Source organism: Rhyacophila brunnea, unplaced genomic scaffold (genome assembly GCF_057557595.1).
Source record: "Rhyacophila brunnea isolate RB1 unplaced genomic scaffold, BYU_Rbru_1.0 scaffold_123, whole genome shotgun sequence".
NCBI lineage: Eukaryota > Metazoa > Arthropoda > Insecta > Trichoptera > Rhyacophilidae > Rhyacophila > Rhyacophila brunnea.
The window spans coordinates 174,566-189,278 of NW_028232778.1; positions in this window are offsets into that span (position 1 = coordinate 174,566).

Below are 14,713 nucleotides of genomic sequence, written 5' to 3' on the forward strand. Positions count from 1 at the left end.
TATTTCTTATATGCATCGATAAAAAGTATAACGTTTGTGAAATAATCGCTGTATTAAATTTACTAAAAAAAACATAATTTTTTATTATTTAAATATTATACAGAAATATTTTCGGTAAATTTTAAAAATATTTAGAATAAATTAGCTTTAATTAAAAAAAAACAAAAAATGAATTATTTAACAATACATACAAATTTATGAGAATAGACAACATCGCGATTTAAAAAAATATATATGAAAAATAGCAGAATTTTACAATTATCTAATATAGATTTTTTAAGTAGAACTATGCCCAGTATGTAAGTCCTTCCCGTGAGTAATGAAATGTGTGGGAAACGGAGATTACGCAAAGAAATTATTAATTAAAAGTAAGTAATTATTATTTTTCGCCGCAATACTAGGTTATGATATGATTCTTTGTAAACATTTGTAAATGATAACCAAATGATACTTTTTTTCTGGTTGTATTATACAGTGAAATAAGGTTGATTATTAAGTTTCAAAGATTTAAAATACATATGCTATGCGTTTAAAATCTTACTTATGATACATATAATGTACTCGAAACAAAACGTTTTCACATCATTTTCATATAAAAAGAGAGATTGAATTCATTTATAAAATTTTTCTCAAATTTTATTTAAAACTATTACGTAGATGTCAATTTTTCCGTAAAAAAAGCTTAGCATATATATATTTTTAATCAAAACTTCATATCCGTAGGATGAATATTATAAATTTTGATTTAAATTGGAATTTCATGTTTTTGTGACATATTATTAATATTAGTAAAAGAAAATATTGGTAATACCTCACTTGTGTTATAACATATATTCAGTAGAAAATTCTTTTAAGATCGGAATAATTTTTATTTTTTGCACTAATAAAGTTAAAAATTGCGAAAAAAAAATTTAGCTTGTTAATTTTATAATCCTAATAATTGATTCTTTGTTATGTGGTGTTTTGTATTTTATTATTGAAAAATATAATGAAAAAATATTATAAATTGTTTTATATATTAATTTGATTTTATGTAATCTTTAACGTCTCTTCATATTATTTTTTAACATTAAAAACTTAACCTTCCCTGGTATGATTTAACTGACGATTATTGAAATTATACAAATATCTGCGATTTTACAGAATTTATCTCTTTTCACTATGGTATTTAAATATATTCAAAAAATAAAAATTTCGACTTGTACAATCACAATAAAATATAAATATGCAAATACATACGTGTTATTAAAAGAAATATATGTGATCGGTATAAATTTTACTATTAGAGAATCTGTATCCAAAAATTTTTAAATGAATCATACAATAACATATTGATCTAAATTTAATGTGCTACATCACGCTTCAAAAATTCAAAACAAATCCGATGAACATTAAAGAGAAATAAAAAATCATAGATGTGGTTGCTTTTATTTATAAGAATATTATTGGCATTAAAATTATATTATGTAAGATGATTTTTTAGAATACATTTACAATCATGTTTGCCTTGTTTTGTGTCGCAACCAGCTTTTCAAGTTTATTTAAAAAAATGGCATAATAAAAGGTTTTTTTGTGTTTCTCAATTTAAAGGCAAAGGTTAGAGAATTTACATATCATACGAAGTATTTTCATAAGCTTTTTTGCTATTATTAGATACTGGATTATTTTTTATCACGTATACTAGCTAACTTATTCAATACTATAATCTTTTATCTATCTTTTCGGTTACTTTTTAAATACCCGAAATCGAAAAAAAATTTCAGATATATAATATAAGACATTATAAGCAATTAAAATTTAACGTAAAATAGAGATTCAAAACACGTTAGACATTTTTATATATAGATTATTTGCTTTTGATATAATTTTCAGGTTTTTTTATATAATCTGAGTACTCTACCAAGATTTTGAAGTTAAAGTTAAAAAATTTTAAATTTAAGTTTTTTTAAAGCATAATTTTAAAATTATATAATTATTACATAAATATTCATATAAAATTTATTTAAAGACTTCAAACTCTTCGCATTATCCTTTGTAATTTTGACAAATTATATAGATTATAGAATGAATTATATAAAAAATATTTTTAATGATTAATTATATATATTGATCTGTACGATTGTGATTAAATTGGATTTTTTGTAATTTAAAACCTAGAACTTAACTTTTGGACTAAAAATTTAACTTAAAAGATGCAAAAATATCGGAATGTAAACCTGTTTATATTATATGCTTTTAATCTAAATCAACAAAAAAATAATTTTTTCTATAGATACAAAAAAAAATTCCTGCCAATTATTTTTTTAAGAACTTTAATATCATAAATTAACTATCTGTGACTGAAATTTTTGTTAGTTTTCTAAAAAGTAATTTTTGTGGAGCTAACATTAGATAAAGGCTTTTAAAATCTATAAATCATTGTAAAAAATATTATATTATTCTATATAGGAAACTAAAATCAAGGTTATATAATTTATTAACATTTTGTATTTTTTATTTTACAAATTTTGTCAATATATTTGCAGTTTATGTTATATTTATATAATAGAAATCCATGAATTTCGTTATTGATAATATTCTTGTCCAATATTAGCAAAAGTACACTTTAAAATATTTAGTATATAAAAATAAAGGTTCTGTACAGCTCATCAAGCTGGAAATATGATTTACTGAAAAGTCTTGTCTTTAAACCGATATAGGTTTTAAATGTATTTTGTAATAAATTTTGCCTTTGACTCGGTTTATTTGTATTATCAAATAGTCGTAGATAATAATAAATGTTTTTAAATATATGTTAATCTAAAAAGGAGTACATTCTATTGGTAACTGAAGGTTAAGTTTCACGTCCAAATGCTTTAAAATTTTATTAATCATCTTTCTATAGTTGTATTCCTTTTTGAACTACATGATATCGAGAAAAAAAACTAAAATTTACATGAAATAGGCACGCGCACAACTACTCCGCATATGAGTACAGATTAAGTTATAAAACTTAAATACAAAGTAAATTTAGATAATATTATGTATATAACATGCAATTTACAACATGTAAATATGTTTCCCATTGATTTTGCATTTTTTTACATATTTGATAATTAATACGCCTCTAAAAATAAATTAATTTATATTTGCTGAATTTTACTTTTTCTGTGTTTCATCTGATAAAATAATAGCATAAATATTTTTTGTTATATATCATCACGAAATTTATAACAAATTAGACTTCTAACATGCATAAATTGGGGGGAAATGGATTCTATTTTCTTGCACATTGTAAGGTACAAGGAATCAAATGCAACGGCATTCTAGGATCAAAAAACATCTGTTATATGCTGCCTATGAGCTACGAACTAAAAAAAACTTCGAGGATGAGACCTATATTATTAGAAAGATTTTCAAGTAGGCTTTACATATTATTGAGCAGCATAAATATTTTGAGCAGATTATTAGACGTAGAAACTGTGTTATGATCTTTAAAATTAATTTTTAAAACTTTCCTCGGCATGAGAACTATTAAAAATCGTGATATAAAAGGTCAATTTTTACAGAAATCAGCTTTCTTGATGTGAGAAAATATAGATCTTTGAATTTAATATTGGATTCATTATATCATACATGAGAATTAATAAATTGGAGATTCTAAAAACTGCCAATCAAATATGAATAAATAGAAAGAATGGTTATTTTACATGTAATATATGCACTACTCACGTGTGTGCATAAACAACGATGGGCTCTATGTATTTCTGCAAAAACATTAAATGATATTGGAACATAAAAAATAATAAATAAAACTGCGTTTAAATATATATAGGGCGAATTATTCGCTAAAGACAGATCATAAATAATAAAACTCATGCAAAAAAGAAAATAATGATCATATTTCATATTTCAAAAATTTCCGTAGACTCACATTAGTAAACTTATCAAAAAAAAATTTAACTTTATTCTACAACTCTTGTGTATATATTCATACAAACCAAAATGATTTTTTCGATAACTCGTCATTCTAAGAATTTTTTCAACATTTTTATAAAATTATTCGATAAATCAGTCACATACTCATACAAAGACACAAAATGTACTGTAAAAATAAACCTCTAATCGTAAAAAATATTTAGCACACAATTTGTTGTATTTTTATATTAATCGCTTCTCATGTAAGCATACTTTCATTTTCATCATAATTCTGTAGCCAGAAAATTTTATTTCGATATTAAAACAATACGATTCTATGCGTAATCAAAGGATATAAAACATAAATTATCTACAAATATGGTTTTTTATTTTGATATCAAATCTAATATTTATATATTCGATCAGTTGAGTATATTGTAATTTTCAACCTAGTGAGTTAATTTTTATTTTTTTAAATTTGATTGATGACTTTAATCTTCCTTTTGCTTTTTTAATGTATTTTGAACATATGGTGGGGAAAAATTATTCTCCTCTATATGAAAGATTAAAAATCAAGTTAAATATTTAAAAACCGATAAAATACAAATATAGACGCAATAATTAACAAAAAATTGAAATAACCATTTAGTTAGTGTTATTAAACAATTAAATCTTATAAAAGCATTTACTGAAGCTTCGTGAATTTACATCTTTAAGCCATATAGTTTCAGACCTTTTTGGCAAATTGATCTATATTTTTATATCTTTTCTCATTAATGGTATTTTAAATATGAAATATCCATATAAACGTAAAAATTTCTTAGATCACGTGCTTTAAGCATGAAAAACGAGTCAAATTTTTTAGACGTCATAAACACTGTATGTCACAGGTTACATGCTTTTTACTGTGAGACAGTTTACAACTGTATGCTCCAATTCTTGCTGATGGGTTAGATTGAATAGCCGTTTGATGATTTTAAAATACTCGTACTGGAGAGTATTTAATCTTAAATCACAACTTTATGGTCTAATTAATACACATTAAACCTACTAAGCTAGGAATTATATCATTTTTTATAAATTCTGGTATATCGAGCGATAACCGGAAGAAAATTTCTACCCGAACACAAAGATATTGCTTTAATTAAAATTAGAGTCACAAGCAATGATGATAATAGGGTAAAAAATATACAAATTGATAAATAATGATAAAATAATGCACTTTAATTTAAGTTTATAGAATAGCTTTATAATTAAATATATATTTTTAGATCAGTAGAAATAAATATATATTTTTTTAAAGGCTAAATTTATAGTCGTAATTTTAGTTTTTTTTTCTCAGACACAGCTTGCTTGATACTCTATGCACCTAGCCTATTTAATCTTTAGGCTATCTTCTCGTCTCAAAGTCTTCTTAAATACCCCTCCTATTTTTTAGACCTATTAATTCAAGGGTTTTTCTCAATTCCAAGGTTTTTATATATGCCTCGAACTGGTTCGTGCCATCTAGTTTCCTCTAGTATCTTTTATTATATCGTGTCACCATACCGTACATGTTATAACATATCATATATTTTTTGTCTCGAACTTGTATATTGTTGATTGCTCAGATGCTAGCAGGTCATATTTTCTAAATTTTTCGTTTTCAACTATGTTTATAATGTCAATACTTGTCACACCAATTTTGAACAGAGTTATGCAGTTCTTCTTTTCGTCATATATAAAAATTATAGGTATGTCATTCGATAACTTGTTGTCTATTTTAATTATTAAAATAATAAATGTTAGATATATTTATATTGATAATTTATAAACCTGATATTAGCTAAATATCAGATCAAAGTTTTTCAACTTTAAATAATATTTGCAACAAAGCTTGTAGAAGAAGATTTGGTGCCTAAAAAATTGTTTTATTAATGTTTCGAGATTCTAAGTTATAATTACATCGTAAAATTTGTTACCTGAAGAAAAAAGATGTCACAAATTATATCGAGGAATATATAGAAACCTTTAGATTGAGAAAAAATCTTGAATTAAATGGTCTTGAAAGGTATATAGTATTGAAGAAGACTTCGGAAAGGTGGAGATAATTATAAGTAAAAAGACGCTGTGCAAGCAGGGAATCAAGCAAGTTGTGGTCTCAAAAAAACGCTAATCATAACATAAATTTAGATTATAAAGAAAAAATGCTTTTTAGGACGATGAATTTGCATATTTCATCATCTTGTAATATTTAAAATAGAAATACATGTGTTAATTGACAATATCTTTAGAAACGACATAAAATAATAAATTGTGGTATGTGGTTTATAAAAATTTTCGTTATGTGTAGAGATGAACTACTAAAAATTTTCAAATATATATTTACTCATAATAATGGAAAAATTTTGCTATAAAAAAATAATGTCGATTCATAAATCGACAATACCATTTCACAAAAATTCTAGCAATGTATTAGTTACGCATAAAAAATGAACATATGCAATTTCTATTTTTTACAAAATTTTTTTACTAGAAGGTGTAATCAAAGGCATGAAATGAAAGAATATTATCTTATATATCTATAATAAATAAAACTAGATATAGCTATAAGAAAATAGCATTCATAAAAAAATATTCAAAAAAATATGGATAAGTAACTATTAAAAATATCCAAATACACTTTGTCTTACAAAAAACAGTTGATTTACAGCTTATGTGTTTATTATAACAAAATAAAAATTGATCATATAAATAATTAGCATAAAATACATCATAAAATTACTTTTATACATGTTTGAATATTTTTGAACAAAAAAATTTGATTTTGTATTTATAAGTTTCATAGATAAATAGTGGATAGTTCATTTTTCAATACCTAAAGCTTTATGTTTTTTTCTATATCCTTCGAATCAGATTTATTTTAAGACAATTAGATAATATAAGCCAAATAAAATACAAATGCATATCTTTATCTCTTAAAAGAGGTTATTTATAGATGAAATTTTATAATTCATAAAAAAAAATAGCTCATGAATAAAAGAATCGCAAATTTTAACTCAATAAACTGGATTTTTTATATACTTTAGAATCATTCGTTACCTTTTGTGCATCATAACAGCATAAAAAAATGTAATCTTAAAAAACTATTCATTAAAATATATGATCATATATATCATTATATCAGTCTATAAATTTCTTTTCTTGGACTAAAACAAATCTTCTTTTATTTTAAATTATCATATTTTATCACATCTATCTAATTCAAATAATACCTAGCGAATCTCGAATTATTATGTATATTATTTTTTCATATTATGTAATATATTCGATAAATAACGCGAATTTATTTAAAAATGAATCTTTATAGAAATAAATTCGATATCGCTTTGAAAAATTTATTTTTAGGCTTAAATTTTCAGAAAATGTGCTGATAAGATATTCATACCCTTTAAACATAAAATTTGCTTTGCCATAAAAAAACCAATTTTTGCTGTTAGCTTTTAAACTAATATCAATTTAAAAATTTTTTATAATGTATCTAGAACATAACTGTCATTATTCATGATAAATAATAAATTATAGTGATCAAATCTAACAAATTCATATTATTTTAATCTTTAAAAGATATTATAGCAGACCATTTTATTATTATTTATAGTATTGGCTATTTACGTTATTTTTATAATCTTTTATATGTTCGTAACTTTATTTCACCGATCTGGTGCACGACTACATTTACGCGGACTTACGATGTGTATAGATTAATATTAATAGTTTTTATATCAAAACTATGACCATAAAATTTAATATATTTTGTTTAAAATATATTTAAACTTTTATATTATTTTTAAAAAAGACGTAAAACCTACAGTTATCGATACACTCATAGAAAAGATTATATATATTTTTTTTGTTCTAAGATCCATTCTTATTATTTTTATGTGGGTTGATTCAGATTCTACATTATTAGAATATAGAAAGTGTAACAAATACAAATTTATATTTTTTAATATTAGTGATGGTACATCTGCATAATTACAATAAAAATTTCTATAAATTATTTAAATATATTTATATTGCTAAGTGATATGAAGGTATGTTTTTTATGAGATTCATTAGCTTAATATGTTTGATAATATAAAAATATAGATAAATGTGAACACAATTAGTTGATTTGAAATATAATATATTGATTATTGCAATGAATTTTTTATTAAAATGGATCTTGATATTTTTTAATGTTTGTTTTTAGTTTATCCATAAAATAATATTTCAAATTATTTGATTAAAAATTCCGGACGAAGTAGAAGCATACATGCAAGCTCTCACACTCCGCAATACACTCGAACTCATCTCATTTGAGAGAAGAAGAGCAGTTGATGAAGATAGATTAGAGGAAGGTGTCAAAAGATGCATGAAGGAGTTTTGCAATATTCCCAACACGCTGAACACGTCTAAATAGATAAAATCGATAAAAAGAAGATTAACCCATAAATAAATAAAATTGTACCCATGGTATCTCTTTACATATTATTGAAAATAAGAAACCTTCAAAATGACACTTATTTCTAAAATCTAAGCATGATAATTAGAAATATGGTAAACCTTTTATTTGTAATATATTTAAAGCTTATTTTTTTGATCTTAAATGTAATATAATATATCTCTAGTTTATTCAAAGTTCATCAAACTCAATATTTCATAATAATGCGGTTATTGAAAAATAAAAAAATTTTAAAGCCATTTAATAATCTAAATTAAATATATTCAGCTGGGAATCTAATTTTCCATACATATATAAAAAAAATATTCTTTTCATGATATAATTTAGTGCAGGGAGAGTTGTAGAATATAATTTTGTGAGTTATTACATGCTGACAATTTTTTTTAGTAATTTTTAATTCTGAAGTAGTTCTGCAATTAATATAGCTATTTTTATCATCCTGATCTGTATGCCTTCTTGAAAATTATTTTAATAATTTAATCCTTCAAACATATACTTGGATTCAATTAATATATTTATGAAATATGAATCTTTTTTCTTCTAATTATGAAATCGTTTGAATAATGAAAATAAAAAATCTCAAATATTCCAGCCAAATATAGCATAAATAAATAATTTTTTACAGATTTATCTTTCATGAAGATATGTATTCGAAAATTTTATCACAAAAAAAATCATAGCGCTTGGGGGCAACTAATTAGAATCTTTTGTTCACTCAACAACCATTATTGATCATTCTTAAAATTACCACTAAATTTTAAGATTTTGATTTGAGTTTAAATCTGTGAAATATTCCACCAAAATGTAGTTAAAATAAACCTTAAAACTCTTTTTGGTACGGGTGATTATAACAAAAACATAAATTGGTTTTTTATGTATGGATAAATTTCTAAATGAGAACATTACTTGAAGAAAATGGTTGCATGAAGAAACATTGACTATGTAGCTCTATAATTTTGAGAAATTTAAAATTATAATATTATTTGCAATATACTGATTTATATGATTGTGGTCGATTATTAAACAAAAGTATAGAACATGTAGAAAAAACAGTAAATTTATAAAAAAAATGTCATAAAGCAAATATTCTAAGATATATGTTTATTCTTATTTATGGGTGTCTTTCGGTTCTTTTTTGATTAAAAAACATTTTAAATATTTTCATGCCAGATTTTATTTAAATAAAAAATCAATTATCGGATTTGATACGAAGAGATATAAAATATATATGAAAAATAAATAAAATAAATATTTGGGTATTATTTGGCGCAAAACAAAAGAAAATAAACTTGATTTGGATGTAACAAAGAGAATAAGAATAATATAGTGTTTTTTATTTTTATTTTTACATTTGCATATTTGTCGATATAAACACGCAAATTTATTTTTAAAATATAAAATAAAAGCGCAAAAAAATGTTATCCCGATATTTTGTGACTTTTTATACGTCTAAGCTGTGACATTTTTTAACAGTACTCGCGCAAAGCTAAGTAAATCGGAAATTTTTATAGTTCAAGGTTGATCAAATATGTGTGAAAATCGTGTATTTTTAGTATATATATGTATGTATATAGAATCACAAAATTTTCCGTATAATTTTAATCATAAAAATTGCATCTAGATATTTTTACATAAACAGTGTTAAAATGACATCTAAAATAATGTTAAAAAACCAATCCACTTAATTACAGGTGTAAATACATGTGGTTTAATATTTTGGCTACATATAACGATTATAAAGATATGTTTAATACGTGATGAATATAAATGAGATAGACACAATACCTTCAAAATTAGATTTTTTATAATATTTTTGCATCGTGTATGAGAAAAATATATAAAATGATAATTATTTTAATTTCGATATTATTATACTAACATAAACATTGTAAAATGTGTTAAGGTATTTTTTTATATTTATGTCATAATCTCAGTTGTTATTCAAACGCGAAAAATTTTCATATATGTAATCATAAATTAAATTCTAAAATCCCTGAATATATAGAACCAAATGTTTAGTTGCCTTGTAAATCATTTTTTTTTGTTGTTTTTATATAATATACGTCTTTCTATAATATATAGCGCAAGAAAAATTAAATCTTATACTATTTTAGAAACATAAAGTCTACTATCTGTGCATTTTAAAGATAAGAAAATGAAATATAGATAAAAGGTATCATATTAATAAAGGAATAAGTATTCATTACATATAAATTTTAAGCATTATTTTTAATACAAATAAATTTTAATTGCAACGGTTTTTCTTAATCTTTATGAAATTCTTCTTTTTATATGGAAAGCAACAGTTAACATATTGTTGCCAATCTCTAATCGAATTTAGGAATAAAATACAATACATTAGAGTATTATTTATTAATATATCTAGCGTTAATATACGGCAAAATGTTTATTTTACATAAATACTTTGGGAAAAAACTATCCTGATGTCTAAAAAATACAATATCCTATAGCTAAAATATATACTTTGTCAATTTTAGAGGTATGATGCAGTCATTTTAACTTGGTTCTGTGTTATAAAGCATTTTATGCCACTATAATTATATTATTCGTTAATTTAGCGTCCTCACACAACTGTATTATTTTCTTATAAAATACGCTATTTCATGTATTTGATATAAACATTTTGAATTAGAATATAAATTGACTAAATACTTTTATCTGAGTATGAATTTTCATTGAACTTTGCTTTTTTTATGTCAGAATCATAATCTAAAGCACGAAAATCCCATCTTTAACGATTTAGCTTGTAGCAAGCTATTTGTGTCATAATATTGCGTACATACGATATGCCAAGTTGGTTTAATAAAAAAAATAATTTATTCCGAAATCATATTTTTCATAATCTATAATTATAAACCATTCAAAAGTTCTAAAAATCATTCCTATAAAAAAATTTATTTTTTCCAAATAAGTTCATTATATGACTATATTTCAAAATTTTCATAAATGGCAAACATTTCTTGAGCTTATTGTTTCATCTTAATAGAAAAAAATTGTGTCGATCATATCATATTATATTCATGCTAAAATCTGGGCTTGAAACAGTATTAAAAAATCCTTTATCATCGCAATAAATCTAGAAATTTATGTTCTTGACATAAATACCTTATTTTTTTTATAAACCTTTATCAAAATAATTTAAATTTGAATACAAAATAATAATACTGCGTTTAAATTCAATTTTTTGATAATACATGAATTTTATAAAACTTTTAATATGAGTAATTACTTTGATCTAAGTTCGTAATATAAATTAGTTGATTCTTTTTTATTATAGAGAAAAAAGACAAATTGAGTTAATGTTCATATACACGTTTACGTTATTATACTTGTTTTGTTTACGATACAAATTATTTTTTTCTTCCTAAGCAATATATATTTCTTTTTTTACAGAGCTTCTATCATACTTCCGTTATTTTTTCTTCAAAAAACCATAAGTGAAGTTTTTAATAAATAAACATTAAAAAATAATGTGTCATCATTTTAAATATAGTATAGAGGGCATTTTTACCTTTTTTGGTTGCATTTGCCAATTCAAGCTATATTGCTGGCATAAAGAAAGAATCAAATTATTGCACTATCGATTGTTATAATTTAAATACAAAAACAAAAATTTTATATCTTAAATTTTATAGGCGCAAAGATCGTTTAAAATATGCATATATTTCATAAATAAGAAGGAAAAAAAATTTACACTTCATGATGAACGAATTTTTACTCAACAAGAATTTTGATTTAAATTCTTTGCATCTTTAAATTATATATAGCCTTTTTAAACGGTACTTCATACAATTCACGGTCATTCTATGTGTGTGGAATATATCCTATTCTCTTTTATACACATAAATTTTTAATGGTGAGCTGTATCTATAGGTATTTATCACTGATTCAAAAAGATATCATACTGGATATTTATTTTTGCTTCGATATGTATAACAACCAGCTGCCATGTAAAAAAATTTATAATTTATACAAAATATTAATTAATAATTATGTAAAAGTAAAGTCATTTTTAATCTACATAATTACATAAAACTCAAAAATATAAATCGATTCTTCTATATAATTAAATGAATATTAAACAACAATAGGTAAAAAAAATACATCTTATGTTTAATCGTTAAATTGACTAATTACTAGCTTATAAACCAGCTGAAGAAATAAAACGTAACTGTAAATTGGAACTTATTGATGTTTTAATTTTATTGTTATCTGTAAACAGAAAACCAGTATTTGGATGTTTTAATTCAACACACCTGGCTAGATCAAACTATAATACGTCTGTCATGCTTCGAAATATCCACTAACGCAAAGTTTAGCTATGTATATTTAATCGTTCATATTTATCTATATATCTTTGCTTTCTAAATACAATTAAAATTATTAAAACTCTATAGCACCTTTGAACTTTAAATGTTTTAAAATAGAATCTGGGCATCAACACAGAACAACATCATAATTCATTGATACTGTGACGTATGGTATATTTCCACATCTTTTGGAAAGTTTATTGGGTTGAAATAAAGTATAGAGGGGTAAATTTTATTCCATGCATTCAATTCAAATATAATGGATTTCTTGATCTATTCGAAACTAAAAAAAGACAAATAACTTTATGCAATATTTTAGCTAGTAATAAAAATATAACAGATAGTAATTTTATCTGTAAAAAACTTTGCTTGATCAATACAGCACTTTATGTGCAAAAATAACTTTTAGCATCTACAAGGTGTTAATATCTCTATTTCTTTGAAATTATATACTTGTCTAAAAATTATCCCTCACTATAAAGATTACCATATATTTGAATAGAAACTTCCAAGTAGCCTATATTATATATTGTTATTTTGTTTTATTTATCACAGTGTATCACGTAAATGAATAAATTAAAATAGAAGACTTTTTAATATGTTAATTTATGGATTAGAATTTATTTATCTGAAATTTTCTAATTTCTTAATTCCTAAGAGCTGTAAAATGATATTTTGTATCCATTTAATTAATTGGGTTTTTTATTTTGAAATGATGCTAATTTTTTAAAAGTTATATACAGCACAAAATCTTTTTCTTAAGTCTTGAGAAATGCATTTTAAACGAATGTTTTTTTCGTAGTCTGGATTACGTCTCTTTAATTTTCCAAAATAATTATCCATTAAAATTTAATGATTTATCATTTAATTTTGATGCTGATTTAGAAAAAAATACATATGCTTTTCAATTACGCTACATAAGTAATGTTTAATTCAATCATATTAGTAAAATTGAATTATAAAATAAATGTGTTCTGATTAGATGTAAAAATCGGTAATTAATAAAAAATTAAATTTAACAACATATATTTGTACGTTGTTAATTTAAAGCATATCCAAACTTATATGCAATTACTTTTTTTATTATAAATAAATAAAGAAAGAAATACAATTTATTTTGCATAAGAAAAAAAACACATAAAAATTATAATGACCTAAGCAACATCGAAGAGCAACTTGTGATTAATAATAACTGGCAATTTTAATATTAATATCACGCAAGTAAAGTATTTGTATAAAAATATATAGTTTCATAATCTGATCCTTAGATTCTTATTTATTAAAGTTTTATCTTTTTTCTTATAGATTTTATCTAGTTAGACGTGGTCAAGGGTTGGGAATATTGCACAACACCAGATGGATCTTTTGACACCTTCGTCTGATCCATCTTCATCTACTGCTCTTCTTCTCTTAAATGAGATAAGTTAAATCGTCTTGCGGAGTGTGATGGTTGCATGTATACTTCCACTTCGTCCGGGATTTTTAACTTCCCTAACAAATTTTTTATGATATTTTGTGACCAAATATCCTAAGCCATCACAAAGAATGAAAATAAATGTAGTTATAAATAAAAAATTATGTGCATTATAATGTGCGCATAAATCAATATTAGATAAAATTAAATTTCAATTCGCATCTCGATGATTTTTTGTATAATTTAAAACCACACAATAGCATAAAATATATAGTTTAAACCTAAAAGGTTTTATGGTAATAATATCGGGTTTAAAAGATTTTAATGATTCTTTGCGCAAAACATTTACAATTTAGATTATCTTCAATTTAAATTTTATATAGCAATTAATTAAATTTAAATAAAAACAAATTATTAATTAGAATAAAATTTAATTTCGATATAAAAATATATGAAATTAATAATATTTTAGAGGATTAATATCTTTTTTTCATTGCTTGTTTTTTATGCTATATATTGAACTGACATATGCTGATAAAAATAATATATTAATAGTCGATTTAATTTAATAATTAAATATTTGAA